The sequence below is a fragment of the Scyliorhinus torazame genome, chromosome 7 (genome assembly GCF_047496885.1).
Source record: "Scyliorhinus torazame isolate Kashiwa2021f chromosome 7, sScyTor2.1, whole genome shotgun sequence".
NCBI lineage: Eukaryota > Metazoa > Chordata > Chondrichthyes > Carcharhiniformes > Scyliorhinidae > Scyliorhinus > Scyliorhinus torazame.
Window position 1 is genome coordinate 89,952,369 of NC_092713.1, and position 24,182 is coordinate 89,976,550.

Genomic DNA, 24,182 nt, shown 5'->3' on the forward strand with positions numbered 1-24,182 from the left:
AAAAAAACATAGAAGATCGGGATTTAAGGGTAGATTCACCTACGGCAGGAAAGGTTATTTTAAAGATCTTCTTGCCTCGATTAGCCACAAAGGCACGGGAATGCAAATCTATAGATATAAAAGCTGCCTTTTTGCAGGGGCTTCAGCTCCAGAGAAACATTTTTCTCCGCCCTCCTAAATAAGCAGCTAACACAGAAAGGGTAATCTAGAAGTTGAACAATTGTGTATATGGATTAAATGATGCGCCGAGAGTCTGGTATTTTTCGGTAAGTTCATTTTTCTTAAAGTTAGGCTGTTGCCAGTTGAAAGCAGATCCGGCAATGTTTTACTGGCACTATAAAGGAAATCATTCTGGCATCTTTATGATGCATGTCGATGATTTTTTGTGGGGTGGGACTCGTGATTTTGAAGCTATTGTAATCTCTGGTTTGAGGAAAGAATTCAGGGTTGGAAGTCAGGCTTCCGGTGCATTTAAATATATTGGACTGAAAATAGGACAGACTAAGTTAGGGGCAACTTTACGTCAGCAATCTTACTTGGAAAGCATCAGTCCAATAGCAATTAGTCATGGCCGGGTTTCACAAAAAGACGAAATGGTTTCAAAGATGTAAAAAGAGCAACTGCGAAGTTTAATTGGGCAACTGAATTGGTTAGGTAGACAGACTCGACCGGACCTGAGTTTTGATGTCTTAGAGTTGAGTACAAAAATGAATGATCCCAAAATGGAAGACATAATAAGAGCAAATAAAGCATTGGACAAACTAAAAATGCAGGAGTGTGTTTTGAGGTTCCCGGTTTTAGGTGACCGTAGGCACTTGAAACTCATAGTTTATAGTGATGCATCCTGTGCAAATTTATGTGATGGGGTTTCAAGCGCAGGCGGTTTTATAATTTTCCTTTTGGGGAACAATGGTAAATGTTGCCTTGTGTGGGAAACAAAGAAAATAAGGAGAGCGGTCAAAAGCACTTTGGCTGCTGAGACGTTAAGCCTTGTAGAGGTGGTGGATATGGCCTTTTATATATCTCAGATATTGACAGAAATTTTGGGATTAGGGGATTTGGGTAATATACCTACTAAATGTCACATTGACAATAAATCCCTGTGGGAAAATGTGCACTCTACAAAAGGTGTCAATGAAAAAAGGTTAAGGATAGACATTACAAGTTTGAAGCAGATGTTGGACAGAGGGGAGATAGCAAAAATTTAATGAGTTGATAGTAGCTATCAATTGTCAGACTGTTTTACAAAAAGAGGGTCTAGTTCACAGAAACCTTTGGATATTGTTAATGAAGGGCGCCTGTCTCTGTGACTGTTTTTTTTTCTTCCAAAAAAAATGAAATAAAAAGAAAAGGGGGGAAATTGTGTGTGTGTTTTTGAGTTTCTTGTAATTTTGTTTTCAACTAATTTTTTTTCTCCAATGAAGGGGAGACTGTTAAGTAATGGGTTAAGAGACATTCCAATTAGCTGTCTCATTTATGTTAAGTATCCAATAATTGACACTGATATGTAAAGAGGCTTCAGGTGGCCTTTGTGTCAGGTGATGTGAAGTTGGAGTTTTGTGCAGAGTCTGTTAATGTGAAATAAAGGTGTTTGTGGCAAAGGAGCAGAACCTTTGACTCTTTATACAACAGCAGCTAAATGTCTAACAAACTGCAGTGGATCGAGACCGTCTGGGAGGCTGGCAGAGATCCGTCTCATGACTAGCCGCTCGAAGCATTTCATGATAACAGACGTTAGGGCCACCGGTCGGTAGTCGTTGAGGCAGGCTACCTTGTTCGTCTTTGGTACTGGTATTATGATGGTCTTCTTGAAGGAGGTGGGGACCTCAGAGCGGAGGAGTGAGGTGGTGAAGATTCTGTGAATACACTCGCCAGCTGGCCTGCGCAGGCTCTGAGTGCTCGCTCAGGGACTCCGTCGGGACCCGTTGCTTTCCGCGGATTAACTCTCAAGAAGGCAGCTCTTATATCTGAGGCTGTAATAGTGGGTATGGGTGTGTCCAGGGCTGTTGCGGCGGGTGGCACTGATACATTGGCTGACTGTTCAAAGCGGGCATAGAACTTGTTCAGATCATCGGGTAGGGATGCTCCAGCCCCAGATATTCCACCTGGCCTTGCTTTATAGCCTGTGATCTTGTGTAGGCCCTGCCATAGTCGTTGTGGGTTAGTGTCGTTGGCCTGGGACTCTAGTTTGATGCGGTATTGTGTTTTTGCATCCCAGATGGCTTTCCGTACGTCGTACCTGGATTTCTTCTATAGGTCAGAGTCGTCAGACTTGAACGCCTCCATCCGGAACTTCAGCAGGGTGTGAACCTTTTGGGTGAGCCACGGTTTCCGACTGGGGAATACCCGTATTGTCTTCTTTGGTACACAGTCCTCGACACACTTACTGATGAAGTCTGTGATGGTGGTTGCGTACTCGTCCAGGTTAACTGCCACGGCCTTGAATATGGACCAGTCCACAGTCTCCAAGCAGTTGCGGAGGATTATAAAGTTAACACTGACTTACAGATTTATTCACAAAATGCTTGAGAGAGAAGCTTTCAGATTCAGTTTGAGAAACACACTCCTTTCCTCAGAAACCAGAGCAGAACTCCTAAAATGAAACTAAAAACAAGAGACACAGGGCAAGGGTGAAAAATGAAGTTAAAAACGGACCCAGCCCCTCCCATGAGTAACATCACAGCCTGCCTAGCTGCTAAACCACAGCTTTAGCTGACATATATATGGATACCTTGATCTAAGTTATTTTAATACCATGACTGCGACAAACACATAACACACAATATATATAAAAATGTCCTGGGCGGGATTCTCCGTCCCGCCGTATCCGTTTCCTGGTGTGGCATGCCCCCGCCGGCAGCGAGATCCTCCATCCTGCCAGCCGGCCAATGGGGTTTCCCATTGTTGGCACCCCACACCGACGGGAAATCCCCAGTTGTAAGTGCGCTGCCGGAGAAACGGAGGATCCCGCCGACGGAGAATCCAGCCCACTACATTTATCCCAAGGGGACGAAGCTAGGCAAAAAGACATTTTGTCATTTCACCTTAAAAAGTTTGAAGTATTGAACAGTGAACAAACTACACATCGTCCTCATCCGAAAGTATAGTTGAAATATCTGATGGCATTAGACTTGCCCATTTTCGGAGATACCACATCGCCCGAAAAACTTGAACAAGAAGTGAACTCTGAGATGACAACGAAACTGGGGAAGATGCCGAGCTGAAGACATTGTCTTATGGCCAAATCCTGTTCCACTGGGTCTGATAGAATATTTTGCACTTAATAAACTAGGAAACACAGGTAACATGGAAAATTTGAGAAAAGAGTTTGAAATTGGAGGCCGAGTGCAGGTTAGAGACCCATTTTCTGAGGGTGCCAACAAGGGATGAAACAAGCAAATCGTAAAAGTCTGTATGTCTTTCATATTCTCTTATTTAAACATTGTTTTTCAAAATGGACCATTGCTGGTCTGATATATTGACTGCAGCTGGTCACACGCTGGCAGTTCTGACCACCATCGCTCTCAAGACTGGCCTTTAGAAAGTCTCCAGGACAAAGAGCGGAATCCTGCCAGACAAAGACTGATATTAGACTTGGACTCACTGGACTCCACTGTCGTTAATTTACAGCAAGAATTTATTTGCTTTTGTGAGAGGAAGTAAGGAAGATAAGTTTTATTTTTATTTTTGAAACTGAGTGAGACTGTGTGAAATATGCTGAATGGCAGCGTCTATCTCTTGTTGATTGGAGTGTTGATTGGCACTGGACTGGTTCATTCGGTCCTGCACTTGCCTGTGCTGCAGTGATCTAATCGGCTGATTTTTCGATCTCGCTGATCCTTGTTCCAGCAAGTTCCATGTTTGCCCATCTCAAAACTCCCATCACAACATTGACCATTTTCACTGTCATTCCGACAAGAGGTAAGCTTGGATTTGAATTCAGCAATTATTCATACAGGCCTGTTTTTACAAGTGAAAAAGCAGCGATTAATTTGTGTATTTTTGTGGCTTCCGCCTTTGCGTTCATTGGGGGGAGGGTGGGTGGGATCAAGTGGGGCGTGAGGTTGGGTGGTCCCAGAAAAGAAGTAGGGAGCGGGGCCCCACAAACTGTAAATCCGCCTCTGCCCACACCTCCCAAACGTTGTGGAGTTGGGACAGCTTCTTCATGAATTGTGATTAATGGCCTCTCAGTGGAGTTGCAAACTATAATTTGGATTCGGAAACCTTCTGAATGGGAGCTTCAAAGTGTCTTACCCATTCCATGCCAACCTGATGCTAATTCATTCCTCTCCTACATACATACATACCCCTGTAGTCCCCATGCCAACACATGCTCCCATCCACCCCAATGGCCCTCTTGCCCATGCCAACTCATGGCCCTTTCAAGCCCATTAATCTAGTTTATATTATGTACTGATGGCAAGGATGAAAGGCTGAGAAAAAGATCAATTATTTTTAAAGAACTGGTGTTTCTACCAGCCTATGAAAGTGTCAATTGGACAGACCACTAAATTATAAATAAAATAAGCTTTTCGCACTAAACACCTCTTAACTTTGAGTAAATAAACATTGAGGCATTGACAAAAGTGATCATAAGAAATAACGTATTCTAACTTCAAAGAGATGCCAATCAACATTTCTCTGCATATCTGGAAATAAACTCACTTTTATAATCATTCTATAAGAGTCTGGGCTGTCAGCCTAGTGGCTGAATGGGTCTTTTCTTTTCCTAAGTAGTTTTGAACATGCCATTGCCACTATAGGGTTTATTGTTTCTGTAAATAGTGTATACTGGATGAAAGGGCATGGAAGAGACATGAGATGTCCCAGAGAGTGAGGGGCCATGGAGATGGGTGGGGTGTCATGAGTTCATATTGAGTTGGCATGGAGGAATGGAGGAAGCATGAAAAGTGTATGGAGTTGATGGGGTGTGAGCGGTAAGGACTAGAAGGCCTAAAATGTAACCAAACAATTGGACAAAGTTCAGAGAATTAACGCAGGCCTTTTAAGCAGCTCACCTTGGCACTCAGTTGCCCCTATGGTTACCTTCAAACAACTTCCAGGGATGACGAGCATGGCAGGCAAGATCGATTCACCACCTGTTACCAGGCAGAATACGCTCTTTTAGCCAATTCATTGGCCAGCAGCCTATCAGTCAAATTGAGTCACATCCCATCTCTTGGGAGCCACAAAGTCTGTGCCTTGCTGTCCAAAGTTAGCAGCACCAGATACTATGTTTTAATTTATTGAATTCCTCCTTCTCGCTGCTGCATTATTTAAAGATACATGTCCAAGAAGCATCCATAGATCAAAAATGATAATTGCAAAAATATAGAAAAGGACAATAAGGGAATAAGGTTGGACCCTTACAGAACAGGTCAGCCATGGTCTAACTGAATGCTGGAGCAGGCATGAGGAGCTAAATGACCTACTCCTGTTCCTATATGTAATGGTTGTTGCACAGCTATGCGTATGCAGAACTCAAACTATATCTTTTATCTCTTCCATATTCTAGGGGTGCTCATGTCAGTTGTAGAATTTCAGCTGCTACTACCATAATCTCTGCTACTACCATATTGATTCAATCCCCATGTGGCTGATGTTATGTTGTTTAATCAGCGCCATAAAATACAACTGTTATTCCAAACAGAAGCCTCTAACTTTTACAGAGATTGTTTAAAAAAATGCAGATGAAGGAGAATTTGGTCTATTAATTGTGTCATCCATTGAAACCAATGGTTCATCCATCACAATAGCTAATTGCTTCTTCTGTATTTCCAGAATGTTTAATCTTTCACTACAAACAACAATCTTTCATGTATATATCACCTTAAATGTAGTAAAATGTTCAAAGGCACCTCACAGGAGCATTATGAAACAAATTTTGACACTAAGACACAAGGACATATTGGGGCAGGTGGCCAAAGTGGTTGAAGAAGTACGTTCTAAGGTGTATCTTAAAGAAGGAAGTGAGCTAGGGTGGCAGAGAGGTGTATGGACAGAAGTTCCAGAGCCACCAGCCTTGCCAGCTGAAGGCACTTCTTTCAGTGGTGAAGCTTTTAAATTGAAGATGTTAAAAATACCAGAATTGAAGGGATAAATACCTTGATTGAGAGTTTGAAGGTGATTAGATAGGTAGGAAGGAACAAGGCCGTAGAAATTTAGAAATAAGGATGACAATTTTCAAATCGAGGCATTGTTCAACTTGGAGCCAATATAGGTCTGTGAGGATAGAGGTGATGAATGAATGAGATTTGGTATGAGTTAGGATGTAGGCAGAAGAGTTTTGAATGAGTTTAAATGTATGGAAGGTGGATGATGGGAGTGAGGCCTGGAGTGCATTGTAATAGCCAAGTCTAAAGATTTCAGCAGCAGCTTAATTACGTGAGGAACAGAGTTGGGCAATGTTATTAAGGTAGAAGTAGGCCATCTTAGTGTGGATATGTGTTGTAAGCTCATCTCAGGGTCCAGTGTAACACTATGGTTTTAAAACATTCTGGCTCACCCTCAGTGTTTTAGCAGGGAGAGATGGACAATAGCATTCTTACAGATTGGCAGCCCACTTGAAGCCCAATTGTGCACTTAAGTGGCTGATTAAGAGCTTCTTCATGCCTCCACTGGCACTTCACCTTCTTGGAAAGGGCTCACCCTCTGCATGGGGTGACTACCAGGTAAACCTTGGCCTCCTACCAGTAGCTGGGTGGGGCTTCCCTCCTTTTTGGGCACTCCATGGCCCACAGAGGAGCCCTCTTGGTGGCAATAGGCACCCCTGTAGCAATGGCGCCATCTTCCCTCAGGAACCCTACCCCCACGTCAGGTCTTGCCCTGTCTTCGAGAGCATATGGCCATCACTGTACCCTGTTCAGACCCTGGACTAGGCCCAACATTTGTTAGGATACCAGACAAGAACCCCAACCACTCTTTAATTTGTAAAACTATAAGGAAAGGATAATCCACCCCAGGAGTGATGAGTCTGAACATAGATATCTTTTATGTTAAAATAAACTTTAATTTAAACACAGAATTAACCACATTAACATCAAAGAAAATAGCTTTACAATCATCAGTTAAACAGTTCTTAAACATGAGGAAAAACTTAAACTTTCATCTTCACTATCAATATTCCATCCAAGCAAATGCAATACAGTTCAAATGCCATATTTAAATAAAGTTATCAAACACTGGGATATTTGCTGTGCTTTGTGTAGAGATTTCCTTTCAGAGAAGTAGAGAGAGACCCTTTCAGGCACAGCTGGAAAGCCTTCTGCCTTGTCAGAAGCAACTGCTCAACCTGGCAAAAATTGCTGTTCAACTTAAAACTTTGAGCAGTCTACAAAACTACAGACAGACCTGCCTCCACCCAGTAATTACACAATCTCTATCTCACTCTGATGTTCCATCAGCTGCTTAGCTAAGACTAAATACAACTCCCTCATAAATGATTCACTCTCCAGGAATCTCCACAAATCACAACAATGTTGCATTTGGCACTCTAAAGGTAAACAAGTAAATGGTTAGAATCAACCATGCCCTCACCTTTTAGGACCTCTGAATTACAGCTGCAGCAGACATGCAGTCTGGATGCTTTAACCTAGATTCTTTAATAATATTACTGCAACAAATATATATATCTTAATCCAGACTTTTAATAACATTGGGTGGGATTCTCCCTGACCCGGCGGGGCGGGGGTTTCCGGCGGGATGGAGAGGTGTGAACCACTCCGGCGTCGGGCCACCCCAAAGGTGCGGATTTCTCCGCACCTTTAGGGGTCAAACCCTCACCTTGAGGGGCTAGCCCCGCGCCGGAGTGGTTGGCACGCCGCCAGCCGGCGGGAAAGGCCTTTGGTGCCACTCCAGCCGGGGCCGAAAGGACTTTGCCGGTCAGCGGAAGTCCGCGCATGCGCGGTAGCGTCAGCGGCTGCTGATGTCATCCCCGCGCATGGGCAGGGGGGGGGTCACTTCCGCATTGGCCATCGCTGAGGCTGTGGCCAAGACGGAAGGAAAAGAGTGCCCCCACGCACAGGCCCGCCCGCGGATCGGTGGGCCCCGATCGCGGCTCAGGCCACCGTGGGGGCACCCCCCGGGGCCAGATCACCCTGCGCCCCTGCCAGGACCCCGGAGCCCGCCCATGCCACCAGTCCCACCGATAAGGTAGGTGGTTTGATTCACGTCGGCGGGACTGGCATGACAGCAGCGGGACTTACCCATCGCGGGCCGGAGAATCGCCGGGGGAGGGACCGGCGCGGCGCGATTCCCTCCCCCGCCGAATTTTCGGTGCCGGAGAATTCGGCGGGGGCGGGATTCATGCCGCCCTCTGGCGATTCTCCGACCTGGCTGGGGGTCAGAGAATCCTGCTCATTATTGCCATAAATAGAAAATATTAATAATAATCTTTATTATTGTCACAAGTAGGTTTATATTAACACTGCAATGAAGTTACTGTGAAAATTCCCTGGTCGCCACACTCCACCGCCTGTCCGATACACTAGGAGAAAATTCAAAATGTCCAATTCACCTAACAGAACAACTTTCGGGACTGTGGGAAGAAAAAGGAGCGACCGGAGGAAACCCACGCAGACATGGGGAGAACATGCAGACTCTGCACAGACAGTGACCCAAGCCAGGAATCAAACCTGGGAACTTGGGGCTGTGAAGCAACAGTTCTGACCGCTGTGCTACCGTGCCGCAATATATACACCAATTGCTTACCTTTATCACAACTCTTATAGAACATAGAACATTACAGCGCAGTACAGGACCTTCGGCCCTCGATGTTGCGCCAACCTGTGAAACCACTCTAAAGCCCATCTACACTATTCTCTTATCGTCCATATGTCGATCCAATGACCATTTGAATGCCCTTAATGTTGGCGAGTCCACTACTGTTGCAGGCAGGGCATTCCACGCCCTTACTACTCTCTGAGTAAAGAACCTACCTCTGAAATCTGTCCTATATCTATCTCCCCTCAATTTAAAGCTATGTCCCCTCGTGCCAGACATCACCATCCGAGGAAAAAGGCTTTCACTGTCCACCCTATCCAATCCTCTGATCATCTTGTACGCCTCAATTAAGTCACCTCTTAACCTTCTTCTCTGTAACGAAAACAGCCTCAAGTCCCTCAGCCTTCCCTCATAAGATCTTCCTTCCATACCAGGAAACATTCTGGTCAATCTCCTCTGCACCCTTTCCAATGCTTCCACATCCTTCCTATAATGCGGCGACCAGAATTGCACGTAATACTCCAAATGCGGCCGCACCAGAGTTTTGTACAGCTGCAACATGACCTCATGGCTCCGAAACTCAATCCCTCTACCAATAAAAGCTAACACGCCGTACGCCTTCTTAACAACCCTCTCAACCTGGGTGGCAACTTTCAGGGATCTATGTACATGGACACCGAGATCTCTCTGCTCATCCACACTTCCAAGAATCTTTCCATTAGCCCAGTACTCTGTCTTCCTGTTATTCCTTCCAAAATGAATCACCTCACACTTTTCTGCATAAAACTCCATTTGCCACCTCTCAGCCCAGCTCTGCAGCTTATCTATGTCCCTCTGTAACTTGTAACATCCTTCCGCACTGTCCACAACTCCACCGACTTTAGTGTCATCTGCAAATTTACTCACCCATCGTTCTACGCCCTCCTCCAGGTCATTTATAAAAATGACAAACAGCAGAGGCCCCAAAACAGATCCTTGTGGTACACCCATTAACTGGATTCCAGTCTGAACATTTGCCATCAACCACCACCCTTTGTCTTCTTCCAGCTAGCCAATTTCTGATCCAAACTACTAAATCACCCTGGATCCCATGCCTTCATATTTTCTGCAATAGCCTACCATGGGGAACATTATCAAACGCTTTACTGAAATCCATATACACCACATCAACTGCTTTACCCTCATCCACCTGTTTGGTCACTTTCTCAAAGAACTCAATAAGGTTTGTGAGGCATGACCTACCCTTCACAAAACCGTGTTGACTATGTCTAATCAAATTTCACCTTTCCAGATGATTATACATCCTATCTCTTATAAACCTTTCCAAAACTTTGCCCACAACAGAAGTAAGGCTCACTGGTCTATTGTTACCGGGGTTGCCTCTACTCCCCTTCTTGAACAAGGGGACAACATTTGCTATCCTCCAGTCTTCTGGCACTATTCCTGTAGACAAAGATGACTTAAATATCAAAGCCAAAGGCTCAGCAATCTCCTCCCTAGCTTCCCAGGGAATCCTAGGATAAATCTCATCCGGCCCAGGGGACTTATCTATTTTCACACTTTCCAGAATTCATGAACCTCAAGCCCTTCTAGTCTAGTAGCCTTCTAGTCTAGATGGCCACCTATCAGTCAGAAAGATCAATCATCCAGGTAGCCAGCTGGCCATCTGTTCACCCTGCTTCAAAGGTTTCAATATATTCATCTTTTCAGCTGACCAGTTTGCACATCGACAAAGTGGACTTTTAGCTTTGTTTGATTGACACTTATATGAGCTGCTGAAATAATTATGTTTCTTTGAAGTAGTTTTGAATGGATGCATGTTTATTTTAATACTTTCATTAGCATTTAAAAGTCTTGCCAATATTATGATGGGACCTAATGAATACAGAAGAGTGAAGACAGTGGATGCATAGGGATTTGATGAGGCATGGGTAGTATGGAGGGTGCGTAAGAGGTATGAAGGAGGCATGGGGTGTAAAAAGAGAGTATCTATGAGGGGTATGGAGAGGGCATGAGGTGTGGGTGGAGGCGTGAGTGAGGTATGAAGCTAGGGAGCCGAACAGCCATATTGAGAACTGGGCTGATTTGCCGATAGTTAGAAGTGGGCTTTCCAACCTGCCTGCCTCAGCATTAGCCTGCTTCTGTTGCTGAGTCAGGGCTGCTTCAGGCGGCAGTAGGCCCAACCCCAGCCCATCCTCTGCTTCTAGGTATGGAAATAAACCAACTGCCAAGATGAAGGCGAGATTGCGGACTCAAGAAAATTCTCAACTCCTGATTCCCAATTCAAAGTTGGAAATCTGGCCCTGTGTCTCCATTGCATTTTTTTGTGTTAGTATTATTACAATATTGAGTGAGTAGCTGTGCTATTGTGCCATCTTTGGAAGCTTACCTCTCTGGAGGAGGGAAATACAGTGCTTTTGCAGCATTAAACTGTCTACACCAGCTTTAAGGAGCATAGTGGTCATTTTGAAAGTGAGAATGAGGAGGGAATCGGTGGAATTAGTTTCCTTTCAATTGCAGCATGGGCCTGAGGTAAGTGTTAGACCTCTCCTTTGTATCTGCAAAGGGACTAAATAACTGTTTTGAGTAAGAGTAAAGGATGTCTCTTGATTGTTCCTTCCCACCAATATGCCTTTAATTTTGAAGAGTTATGAGCCTGGGTAGCCCTGAAAGGGATAAGCTGCATATGATCCAAGTTCTAGACCTTGGTCTTAAGCTCCCAAAGCTTCCAGATTTTTATGAGAGTCAAATGAAGCATTAGATCAAAAGACACATTAAAAAATCATGAAAATAATGTAAGTGGAGTTCCCTTGAGCCATATAATATTTTGTGATTTCATATAAAAACCACAACCTGACCTATATAATCCTGAAGAAAAGAAATGTTAATGTTTATGCTGAGGGAGTGAAAACATGGGGTTGGTGTAGGGGAGTGGGGATCCTGTGGTATTCTTCAAGATTTTAATTGACGTTCAACGTATTGAATCCAATATCCAGAGAAAGATGAGACATCAGTTTAGCCTTAAATACTTCACACTGAGGGTTGCAAATGAGTACAATTCACTGCCTGCAAAGGCACTAGAAAGGGATTTAAAAATATGAAAAACACAGCAGTGTATTGCATTTTTAGACTTTGAATTAGCTTGCAGTACATAATGGTCTCTTCCAATACTCGACATTCCTACCAGCAATGTGTGTGGTTAACTCACAGTATTAAACTGTAGTTTTGTTTCCATTTAAGGCAAATCTGTTTTATAACCATGACTTTAAAAATTGGAATGCTGAAGCAAAGTGTGGTAGTGTGTCTCTTTAAGGGGCGGATTGTTGGAGGGTCCCTGTTCTGTAAATCAAGCCGTAGCGCGTGAGTCCTGGGGCTCAGAGTGGATTTTCCTAGCTAGTCTGGAAACTGGAGTCAATGCCATCGGTAGCATTATTGTCTTTTTATCTAAATAGTTATACTGTTAATAAATAGCTCAAGAGTTACTCTGCTTGGTGGTCGCCACTCCTTTCAAGTTATTACATTTGGCGACGAGGATCAACAGAGTGCTTTTCAGTAGCGACAGAGAAAGGCAGAGCAGACCTCGTGTACAAGTCATTGGAAGCACATCTATTCAGCAGTCAGTGAGTTGTCATAATGCCTCTATTCGAAAGGGGCCAGTTTAACTCAGTTGGCTAACGGATGGTTCGTTATGCAGAGCAAGTCCAGCAGCACCGGTTCAATCCCCATACTGGCTGAGGTTATTCATGAAGTCCCACCTTCTCAACCTTGTCCCTCGCCTGAGGTGTGGTGATCCTCAGGTTAAATTATCAGCTTTCCCTAAAAGGGGGAAGCAGCCTACGATCATCTGGGACTATAGCGACTTTACACTTTACACTTATTTGGAAAGCTTGAGAACTTCGACCTGAATTAGGAGGATTGGATTCAATACGTTGAACGGCTGTGCTATTTCTTCAAAATAAACAAAATAGGTAGTGAGAAGCAGAGGGTAATACTGTTAACAGCCTGCGGTGCCCAAACAGTTAAGTTTATGAGGAGCTTGACATCTCCAGGTGCCCTGACACTAAAACCTTCAAAGAACTAATACAAATATCAAGAGGGCATTATCACCCAAAGCCCTCGCTGTGAATTTGGGTCTGTCCTCAATGAGATGTTGAGAGAAGAATGCTATTGGTGTGGGGGATCCATCCCCAGGGGTAGGTTTGGCAAAGCTGTGTGTTACACCTGCGGCAGGAAGGGGTATTATAGGAAGCAGCTGCAAAGCAAAACAGGACCTACCATGCTCCAATGAATAGTGTAGAGACTAATTCTTTAGAAGGAACAGATATATGTTGGTTAAATAATATTAAGGTGTACAAAGTGGCACCCATCATGATTGTATTGGTGGTTAAAGGCCGTTCGATCAAAATGGAGGTCGACACAGGAGCCTCTGCCTCATTAGTGGGAAAAAAAATGTATTGATACCTAGAGGGAGGGGTCCAGGCTTTGAGATTAAAATACATGGCAACCAGATTGGCAACGTATACAGGGGAGGCTAGATGGATTTTGAGACAACTACAGCACCTGTCAGTTACAGGCTGACAGGTCTGCCCAGCTGCCTTTAATTATAGTTGAGGGTCAATGGCCAAGCTTGCTTAGATGAGATTGGCTTCAGGAAATAAAATTCAATTGGCAAGAAATTTTCAAAATTAATGAAGGGGTCCTACATGACGTCCTCCGGAGGTATTTCGAGAACAACTAGGCAAAATATGAGGCTTGAAAACCAACATTTATGTACATCCAGAGGCTACACCAACATTTTACAGAGCATGATCCATGCCCTATTCCCTACATGAGAAGGTGGAAACTGAGCTTATTGATTTGGGCAATATCAAGCCTGTGCAGTTCGTGGAATGGGCAGCTCCCATTGTGCCAATACTTAAGCCAGATAAGGCTGTACGCGTATGTGGTGACTATAAATTAACAGTCAATCAAGTGGCAAAATTGGACAGGTATCCTATATCTAAAATAGAGGATCTGTACACCAAGCTAGCTGGAGGTAACTTAATCTTATGTTCAACATACTTCCAGTGGCGGACATGGAGGAGTAGGTCGCACATTTGATAGCTCCCGCCTGTGACAGACTTTTGGACCTTTTTCCTCTGTTTTTTTCCGGATTTCATGGGATAAATCGGTGAAGAGTGAGACAGTGAGGAGAAATCCCCCTCCGGTGTATGGAGAATTGGACCAGAAGTGGCCGTGTGAGAAGACAAAGTCCTATAAGGAAGACGCGAGCAGAGACGACACGCAGGAAGGCATGACGGAGAGCAAGGGCCATGGGGAGACGGCACAGTGGTCGACGGGGCAGCTGGTGGAGTTTTTTGAAGATTGCTTTGCCAAGTTGAAGAAGGACACGCTGGACCCGATTAAGGATTTGATTGATCAAGTTGTGCAGAATCAAGAGACCCATGGGACAGCGATCCAGGAGGTGGAGAAGAAGGTGTCCGAGCACGAGGAGTACATAACCGTGCTGGAGACCAAGATGGAGATGGCGAACGACCGTCAGAAAAGAATGCAGGAGAACCTGGAGAACAGGTCCAGGAGGCAGAATCTTAGCATTGTCGGCCTCCCTGAAGGCAGTGAGGGATCGGATGCGAGGACTTATGTGACGGACATGTTGGAGAGGTTGATCAGGGCCGAGACGTTCCCTCGGCCCTTGGAAATTGATAGAGCACACAGGGCCCTCGCAAAGAAGCCCCGAGCGAACGAGCCACCGAGGGCGATGGTGGTATGCTTTCACCAATTCCTGGACAAGGAACGCGCTCTGCCGTGGGCCAAGAAGGAACGGAGTAGCAAGTGAGAGAATTGTGAGCTGCACATTTATCAGGGCCTCGGCGCAGATCTGGCCAAGAGGCGAGCTGGGTTTAATCGGGCAAAAACGGCCCTCTTTAAGAAGGGGGTGAAGCTTGGGATTCTGTACCCAGCCCGTCTGTGGGTCACACATGAGGAATGGGACTTCTACTTCGAAACACCAGACGAAGTATGGACTTTTATTAAAGAAAAAAGACTGGAGGTGAATTAAAAGACACTGAAGCCTTGGAGAAGTACTGTGGCAGCGATTTGTTGTGCTGGGTTGTATAAGTATAAGAAGTGCTATGTGTAATAAGGGGCTGGTTCGATGGCTAAAGGTAACTTTGACTTGCAGGGAGGTGGTTAGAGGGGGGATGGTCTTTGGGCTTGGTTCTGTTTTTTGGGTGTTTTTGTTTTCTAAAGTGGCTGTTTCTTCACCCTTTTTTTTTTTCTGATTTTTTTTTACTAGGGAATGTGATGCTTTGTCCAAGTGGGGGTGAGGGGAGAGAACAATGGGGAGACAGACTTTTTTGTGCCAGGGGTGGGTGCTATCAAGTCAGCATGGGTCAGCTGACTCTCGGAAGCACAGTGGGGGGTGAGCAGGTGTTAAGCTAGAGCTTGACTTGGGGGGCTGGGTTTCTAGTGTTGTTGCTAGGGGGTAGGGAGAGGGTGGGCAGAGGATTGGATAGGGTGGACTGTGAGAGCCTTCTTCCTTGGATGGTGATGTCTAGCACGAGGGGACATAGCTTTAAATTGAGGGGAGATAGATATAAGACAGATGTCAGAGGTAGGTTCTTTACTCAGAGAGTAGTAAGGGCGTGGAATGCCCTGCCTGCCACAGTAGTGGACTCGCCAACACTAAGGGCATTCAAATGGTCATTGGATAGACATATGGACGATAAGGGAATAGTGTAGATGGGCTTTAGAGTGGTTTCACAGGTCGGCGCAACATTGAGGACCGAAGGGCCTGTACTGCACTGGAATGTTCTATGTTCTATGAGACTGGATGTGGGATTGCTAGCGGGCGAAGCGATCTGTGGGTGGGTTAACAAGTCCATTCAGAACTACCTGGAAACAAATGATATGAGGGAGGTCTCCGCAGCGACGGTTTGGGGAGGTCTGAGGGCAGTGGTCAGAGGGGAATTAATCTTGATATGGGCCCACAGAGAAAAGGCGGAACGGGCTGAGAGAGATAGGTGTGGAGGAGATACTCCAGGTGGACAGGAGATACTCGGAAGCCCCGGACGCGGGGTTACTGAGGGAGCGGCGGAGGTTACAGGCGAAGTTTGGGCTGTTGACCACAGGGAAAGCGGTGGAACAGTTGAGGCAAGCAAGGGGGGCGATTTATGAGTACGGGGAAAAGGCAAGCAGAATGTTAGTGCACCAGCTCAGGAAAAGGGAGGCGGCCAGGGAGATAGGGAAAGTAAAGAGTAGAGGCGGGAATACTGTCCTGGGCCCAGCGGGGGTGAACAAGGTGTTTAAGGACTTCTATAATAAATTATATGTGTCGGAACCCCCGGCTGGGGTGGAGGGAATGAGGCAGTTTTTGGATCAGTTGAGGTTTCCGAGGGTAGATGTGGATCTGGTGGAAGGGCTGGGAGCCCCAATTGAGATTGAGGAAATAATCGAGGGACTGGAGGGCATGCAGTCGGGCAAGGCCCCGGGGCCTGACGGCTACCCGGTGGAATTCTATAAGAAGTTTTCAGAGTTATTGAGCCCACTGCTGGTGAGGACATTTAATGAAGCAAGAGAGAAGGGAGTCCTCCCACCCCAAAATGTCGCAGATTTCATTGATCCTGAAACGAGAGAAGGATCCGGAGCAATGCGGGTCATACAGGCCGATTTCTCTACTGTGGACGCCAAACTGCTGGCTAAGATACTGACCACAAGGATAGAGGACTGTGTCCCAGGGGTATAGGGGAAGACCAGACGGGATTTGTAAAGGGCAGGCAACTCAAGGCCAATGTTCGAAGGCTTCTCAATGTTATTATGATGCCCTCAGAAGGAGAGGAGGTGGAGGTGGTAGTAGCGATGGATGCGGAGAAGGCTTTTGATCGGGTGGAGTGGAATTACCTGTGGGAGGCGCTGGGAAGGTTTGGGTTTGGTGAGGGCTTTATTGACTGGGTGCGGTTGCTCTATCAGGCACCAGTAGAGAGTGTGCGTACGAACCGGCTGAGGTCCCTCTCCCCATTACAGTTTGCTCTGGCCATAGAGCCATTGGCCATGGCGTTAAGAGCCTCTAGGAACTGGAAAGGACTGGTTTGGGGGGGGGGGGGGGTGGAGCACCAGGTCTCACTTTATGCAGATGACCTGCACTTGTATATTTCAGACCCGCTGGCGGGGATGGGGGAAGTAATGCGAATCCTGTGGGAATGTGGCAATTTCTCAGGGTATAAATTGAACATGGGGAAAAGCGAGATGTTCCCAATCCAGGCAAGAGAGCAGGAGAAGAGACTGGGAGAGCTGCCGCTTAGAATGGTAGGGAAGAGCTTTCGGTATCTGGGAATCTAGGTGACCCGGGAATGGAAGGCACTGCACAAGTTAAACCTATCCCGGCTGTAGAACAAATGGAAGGGAACTTTAAAAGATGGGACATGCTCCCGCTATCACTGGCGGGGAGGGTACAGACCGTGAAAATGACGGTCCTCCCAGATTTCTGTTTGGCTTTCAGTGCCTCCCCATCTTCATTCCAAAGGCATTTTTCAAGCGGGTGAATAAGATTATTTTGGGCTTTGTGTGGGCGGGTAAAACCCCGTGAGTGAGGAAAGTGTTGCTGGAGCGCAGTCTGGGGAGGGTGGGTTGGCCCTGCCGAACTTCTGCAATTACCACAGGGCGGCTAATATAGCCATGATTAGGAAGTGGGGGAGGAGTCGGTGTGGGAGCGGATGGAGGCGGAGTCATACAAAGACACCAGTTTGGGAGCACTGATAACGGCACCTCTTCCGTTCTCGCCGGCCCGATACTCCACAAGTCCGGTGGTGGTGGCGGCTCTGAGAACCTGGGGGCAATGGAAGAGATATAAGAGAGTGGAGGGAGCATCGGTTTGGACCCCGATTTATAATAATCCTCGGTTTGTACCGGGTAGGCTGGATGGTGGGTTCCGGATTTGGCAAAGGGCAGGAATTAGAAGGATGGGGAATCTATTTATAGATGGGAGCTTTCCAGCTTGAAAGCCTTGGAAGATAAATTTGAATTGCCAGCAGGGAACGGGTTTAGATATTTGCAGGTGCGAGACTTCCTGAGAAAACAGGTGCCGGCCTTCACGCTGCTGCCGCCACGGGGGATACGGGATAAAGTATCTCCAGTACCTGGGTGGGAGAGGGGAAGGTTTCAGATATTTACCAGGAGCTTTCGGAGGCGGAGGAAACTCTGGTGGAGGAGCTTAAGGGCAAGTAGGAGGACGAGCTAGGAGAAGAGATAGAATCGGGTCTATGGGCAGATGCCCTAAGCAGGGTTAATACCTCCTCATCATGTGCCAGGCTTAGCCTGATACAATTTAAGATAGTCCACCAGCCATGACAGTGGCTAGAATGAGTAAGTTTTTCGAGGTAGAGGATACCTGTGCGAGGTGCGCGGGAAGCCCAGCAAATCAGGTCCACATGTTTTGGGCATGCCCGAAGCTTAAAGGGTTTCAGCAGGGTTTTGCTAAGGCAATGTCCACGGTGTTAAAAACACGGGTGGTGCCGAGTCCAGAAGTAGCGATCTTTGGAGTGTCGGAAGAGCCGGGAGTTCAGGGGGCGAAAGAACAGAGAACGCTACAGCGCAGTACAGGCCCTTCGGCCCACGATGTTGCACCGACATGGGAAGTCAAAAAACAAAAGCCATCTAACCTACACTATGCCATTATCATCCATATGCTTATCCAATAAACTTTTAAATGCCCTCAATGTTGGCGAGTTCACTACTATTGCAGGTAGGGCATTCCACGGCCTCACCACTCTTTGCATAAAGAACCTACCTCTGACCTCTGTCCTATATCTATTACCCCTCAGTTTAAGGCTATGTCCCCTCGTGCTAGCCATTTCCATCCGCGGGAGAAGGCTCTCACTGTCCACCCTATCTAACCCTCTGATCATTTTGTATGCCTCTTTAAGTCTCCTCTTAACCTTCCTCTCTCTAACGAAAACAACCTCAAGTCCATCAGCCTTTCCTCATAAGATTTTCCCTCCATACCAGGCAACATCCTGGTAAATCTCCTCTGCACCCGTTCCAAAGCTTCCACATCCTTCCTATAATGAGGTGACCAGAACTGTACGCAATACTCCAAATGCGTCCGTACCAGAGTTTTGTACAGCTGCAACATGACCTCATCACTCCGGAACTCAATCCCTCTACCAATAAAGGCCAACACACCATAGACCTTCTTCACAACCCTATCAACCTGGGTGGCAACTTTCAGGGATCTATGTACATGGACACCGAGATCCCTCTGCTCATCCACACTTCCAAGAATTTTACCATTCGCCAAATATTCTGCATTCCTGTTATTCCTTCCAAAGTGAATCACCTCACACTTCTCTACATTAAACTCCATTTGCCACCTCTCAGCCCAGCTCTGCAGCTTATCTATGTCCCTCTATAACCTGCAACATCCTTCCGCACTGTCGACAACACCACTGACTTTAGTGTCGTCTGCAAATTTACTCACCCACCCTTCTGCGCCCTCCTCTAGGTCATTGATAAAAATGACAAACAGCAACGGCCCCAGAACAGATCCTTGTGGTACGCCACTTGTAACTGAACTCCATTCTGAACATTTCCCATCAACCACCACCCTCTGTCTTCTTTCAGCTAGCCAATTTCTGATCCACATCTCTAAATCACCCTCAATCCCCAGCCTCTGTATTTTCTGCAATAGCCTACCGTGGGGAACCTTATCAAACGCTTTACTGAAATCCATATACACCACATCAACTGCTCTACCCTCGTCTACCTGTTCAGTCACCTTCTCAAAGAACTCGATAAGGTTTGTGAGGCATGACCTACCCTTCACAAAGCCATGCTGACTATCCCTAATCATATTATTCCTATCTAGATGATTATAAATCTTGTCTCTTATAATCCCCTCCATGACTTTACCCACAACAGACGTGAGGCTCACCGGTCTATAGTTGCCGGGGTTGTCTCTACTCCCCTTCTTGAACAAAGGGACCACATTTGCTATCCTCCAGTCCTCTGGCACTATTCCTGTAGCCAATGATGACATAAAAATCAAAGCCAAAGGCTCAGCAATCTCTTCCCTGGCTTCCCAGAGAATCCTAGGATAAATCCCATCAGGCCCCAGGGACTTATCTGTTTTCAGCCTGTCCAAAATTGCCAACACCTCTTCCCTACGTACCTCAATGCCATCTATTCTAATAGCATGGGTCTCAGCATTCTCCTCCACAACATTCTCTTTTTCCTGAGTGAATACTGATGAAAAATATTCATTTAGTATCTCGCCTATCTCTTCAGACTCCACACACAACTTCCCATCCCTGTCCTTGACTGGCCCTACTCTTACCCTGGTCATTCTTTTATTCCTGACATACCTATAGAAAGCTTTTGGGTTTTCCTTGATCCTACCTGCCAAATACTTCTCATGTCCCCTCCTTGCTCGTCTTAGCTCTCTCTTTAGATCCTTCCTCGCTACCTTGTAACTATCAAGCGCCCCAACTGAAACTTCACACCTCATCTTCACATAGGCCTCCTTCTTCCACTTAACAAGAGATTCCACTTCTTTGGTGAACCACGGTTCCCTCGCTCGACGCCTTCCTCCCTGCCTGACCGGTACGTACTTATCAAGAACACGCAGTAGCTGTTCCTTGAACAAGCTCCACATATCCAGTGTGCCCAACACTTGCAGCCTACTTCTCCAACCTACCCCTCCCAAGTCATGTCTAATGGCATCATAATTGCCCTTCCCCCAGCTATAACTCTTGCCCTGCGGGGTATACTTATCCCTTTCCATCACTAACGTAAACGTCACCGAATTGTGGTCACTGTCCCCAAAGTGCTCACCTACCTCCAAATCTAACACTGGCCTGGTTCATTACCCAAAACCAAATCCAATGTGGCCTCGCCTCTTGTTGGCCTGTCAACATATTGTGTCAGGAAACCCTCCTGCACACATTGTACAAAAAACGACCCATCTAATGTACTCGAACTATATCTTTTCCAGTCAATATTTGGAAAGTTAAAGTCTCCCATAATAACTACCCTGTTACTTTCGCTCTTATCCAGAATCATCTTCGCCATCCTTTCCTCTACATCCCTAGAACTATTAGGAGGCCTATAGAAAACTCCCAACAGGGTGACCTCTCCTTTCCTGTTTCTAACCTCAGCCCATACTACCTCGGAAGAAGAGCCTCCATCTAGCATCCTCTTCGCCACTGTAATACTGTTCTTGACTAGCAGCGCCACACCTTCCCCTCTTTTGCCTCCTTCTCTGAGCTTACTAAAACACCTAAACCCCGGAACCTGCAACAACCATTCCTGTCCCTGCTCTATCCATGTCTCCGAAATGGCCACAACATCGAAGCCCCAGGTACCAACCCATGCTGCCAGTTCCCCTACCTTATTTCGTATACTCCTGGCATTGAAGTAGACACACTTCAAACCACCTACCTGAACACTGGCCCAATCCTGCAAAGTCAAATCTGTGCTCCTGACCTCTATACTCTCAATCTCTCGTACCCTAAAACTACAATCCAGGTTCCCATGCCCCTTCTGCATTAGTTTAAACCCCCCCAAAGAGCACTAACAAATCTCCCCCCAGGATATTTGTGCCCGTCAGGTTCAGATGTAGACCATCCTGTCTGTAGAGGTCCCACCTTCCCCAGAAAGAGCCCCAGTTATCCAGAAATCTGAATCCCTCCCGCCTGCACCATCCCTGTAGCCACGTGTTTAATTGCTCTCTCTCCCTATTCCTCATCTCATTATCACATGGCACGGGCAACAACCCAGAGATAAGAACTCTGTTTGTTCTCGTTCTGAGCTTCCATCCTAGCTCCCTGAAAGCCTGCCTGACATCCTTGTCCCCTTTCCTACCTATGTCGTTAGTGCCAATGTGGACCACGACTTGGGGCTGCTCCCCCTCCCCCTTAAGGACCCGGAAAACACGATCCGAGACATCACGTACCCTTGCACCTGGGAGGCAACATACCAAACGTGAGTCTCTCTCGCTCCCACAAAATCTCCTATCTGTGCCCCTGACTATCGAGTCCCCAATTACTAATGTTCTGCTCCTCTCCCCCTTCCCTTCTGAGCAACAGGGACAGACTCCGTGCCAGAGGCCCGTTCCCCATGGCTTACCCCTGGTAAGTCCCCCCCCCCCCACAAGTATCCAAAGCGGTATACTTGTTACTCAGGGGAACGACCGCAGGGGATCCCTGCACTGACTGCTTCTTCCCAGTCCCTCTTACAGTTACCCATCTATCTCCAATCTTTGGTGTAACTAATTCCCTGAAGCTGCTATCTATGACCCCCTCTGCCTCCCGAATGATCCGAAGTTCATCCAACTCCAGCTCCAGTTCCCTAACTCGGTCTTGGAGAAGCTGGATGGCTGCACTTCCTGCAGGTAAAATCAGCAGGGACACTAACGGCATCCCTCACCTCAAACATCCTGCAGGAGGAACATTGCACTCCCTTCCCTGCCATCCCTCTAACTTCCAACCAAGTTCTGGTTAATAAATAAATAAATAAATAAAAAATATATATAATATGGCACTTACCTCACACAATGGGTCTTATTATTTGGTTAGAGGAGGAGGGCGGGTGGGAGACACTACACGTGTAGTGTTTCGGGTTTCCTCTCCACCAGAATTGATTGGTTGGGGGGGGGACCTTCCCAGAAGTCCGCGGGTCGAACTTCCGGTTCCCGCCCTACATTAAAAAAATAAAAAATAAAACATAAAAGAAGAAAATAATCGGGACCAGGTGTTTTTTAAATCAAAAACTTACCTCCCAACAGGCCCCTGCACTCTGCTCCCGTCAAAATTCTGAAGACTGCTCCTGTAAGGCAAGTGTTTTTAAATCAAAAACCTACCTCCTGACAGGCCCCTGTACTCTGCTCCCGCCGAAATTCTGAGGACTGCTCCTGTAAGGTAAGTGTTTTTAAATCAAAAACGTACCTCCCGACAGGCCCCTGCACTCTGCTCCCGCCGAAATTCTGAGGACTGCTCCTGTAAGGTAAGTGTTTTTAAATCAAAAACCTACCTCCCGACAGGCCCCTGCACTCTGCTCCCGCCGAATTTCCGAGATCTTCCCCCCCCCCCCCCCCCCCCCCCGAGAGCACCCTGTCCTGTACTGTGTGATGACAGCTTAGGTGGCAGCACGGTGGCGCAGTGGATTAGCCCGGCTGCCTCACGGCGCCCAGATCCCAGGTTCGATCCCGGCTCTGGGTCACTGTCCGTGTGGAGTTTGCACATTCTCCCCGTGTTTGCGTGGGTCTCGCCCCCACAACCCAAAGATGTGCAGGGTAGGTAGATTGGCCACGCTAAGTTGCCCCTTAATTGGAAAAAATGAATTGGTCACTCTAAATTTATTAAAAATAAAATAAATAAATAAATTGATGACCGCTTATGAATATACTTTCCAGCACAGAGTGAGGGCACAAATATCAAGTGTAGATGCCTTGAACCATCTCCCGCTACCGGAAAGGCCACCACCCCCACCAGTGCCACAATACCTTGTCCTTGCCTTGCATTTCCTCAACACACTACCTGTGTTGTCGCAACGGATCAAATACTAGATTCAGGAGGATACAATATTACACAAAGTTAAGCACCTGGTTCTTTCTAGCTGGCGTTACCAGGGAATGTCTGAACAACTGAAACCCTTTCAAATAAGGAAGAACTATCTGAGCTGCAAAGACAGCGTCCTTCTGTGGGGAGTGATGGTGGTCATCCTCAAGCCCAGCAGGAAATTGTTATTGGAGGAACTACACGGTGCCCACCCAGGAATGTCCAAAATGAAAATGCTAGCTAGCTAGCCTGTGGTGGCCCAGGTTAGACGTAGACATGGAAATTATGATTAAACGCTGCCAGGTGCAATGTAAGTTACTGCCAGCAGCCCCAATGCACCCTTGGCAGTGGGCAGGTTGGCCGTGGATGCGACTCAACATTCTTTTGTAGGCCCATTCATGGGCACCATGTTCCTACTTATAGCGTATGCACACTCAAAATGGCTAGACATCTATAAAATAAAGTTTACGACTTATTTGGCAACAGTGGATAAGTTAAGGGAAACCTTCGCCATCTATGGTTTGCCAGAGGTTTCGGACAATGGGACAGCATTTACCAGCGAGGAGCAGCATTTCATGTTGTCAAATGGCATTCAGGGGACGGGATGTAGCAGCATACCCCTTTAAGGTGTGGGTTATCAGAGGATCATGAGAACTTTCCGCTACTCAGGAAGGAACGTGTGAATCCTGTAGCTGAACGTGGGGTTTCCTTGCCAGTCCAGAAACTGAAGTCAAAACCATCAGTTGCATTATTATCATTCTCTGAATAACTACTGTTAAATAGTTCTATATGGCAGCACGGTGGCGCAGTGGTTAGCATGGCTGTCTCACGGCACCAAGGTCCCAGGTTTGATCCTGGCTCTGGGTCACTGTCCGTGTGGAGTTTGTACATTCTCCCCATGTTTGCGTGGGC

The 24,182-nt window shown here is 46.6% G+C and overlaps 1 protein-coding gene and 1 long non-coding RNA gene across 3 annotated transcripts in view; one reads left to right on the forward strand and one right to left on the reverse strand.

Annotated features, from left to right (window-relative positions):
• negr1 (neuronal growth regulator 1) overlaps positions 1-24,182 on the forward strand; it is a 1,009,857-nt gene that overhangs the window by 501,137 nt on the left and 484,538 nt on the right. The window lies entirely within an intron of this gene.
• LOC140427302 (uncharacterized) overlaps positions 3,702-24,182 on the reverse strand; it is a 42,768-nt gene continuing 22,287 nt past the window's right edge. The window contains exons 2-3 of the long non-coding RNA XR_011948452.1: positions 22,260-22,410; positions 3,702-3,960 (exon numbers count right to left, since the gene is read on the reverse strand). This is a non-coding gene — a long non-coding RNA (uncharacterized lncRNA). The remainder of the gene's footprint in view (positions 3,961-22,259; positions 22,411-24,182) is intronic.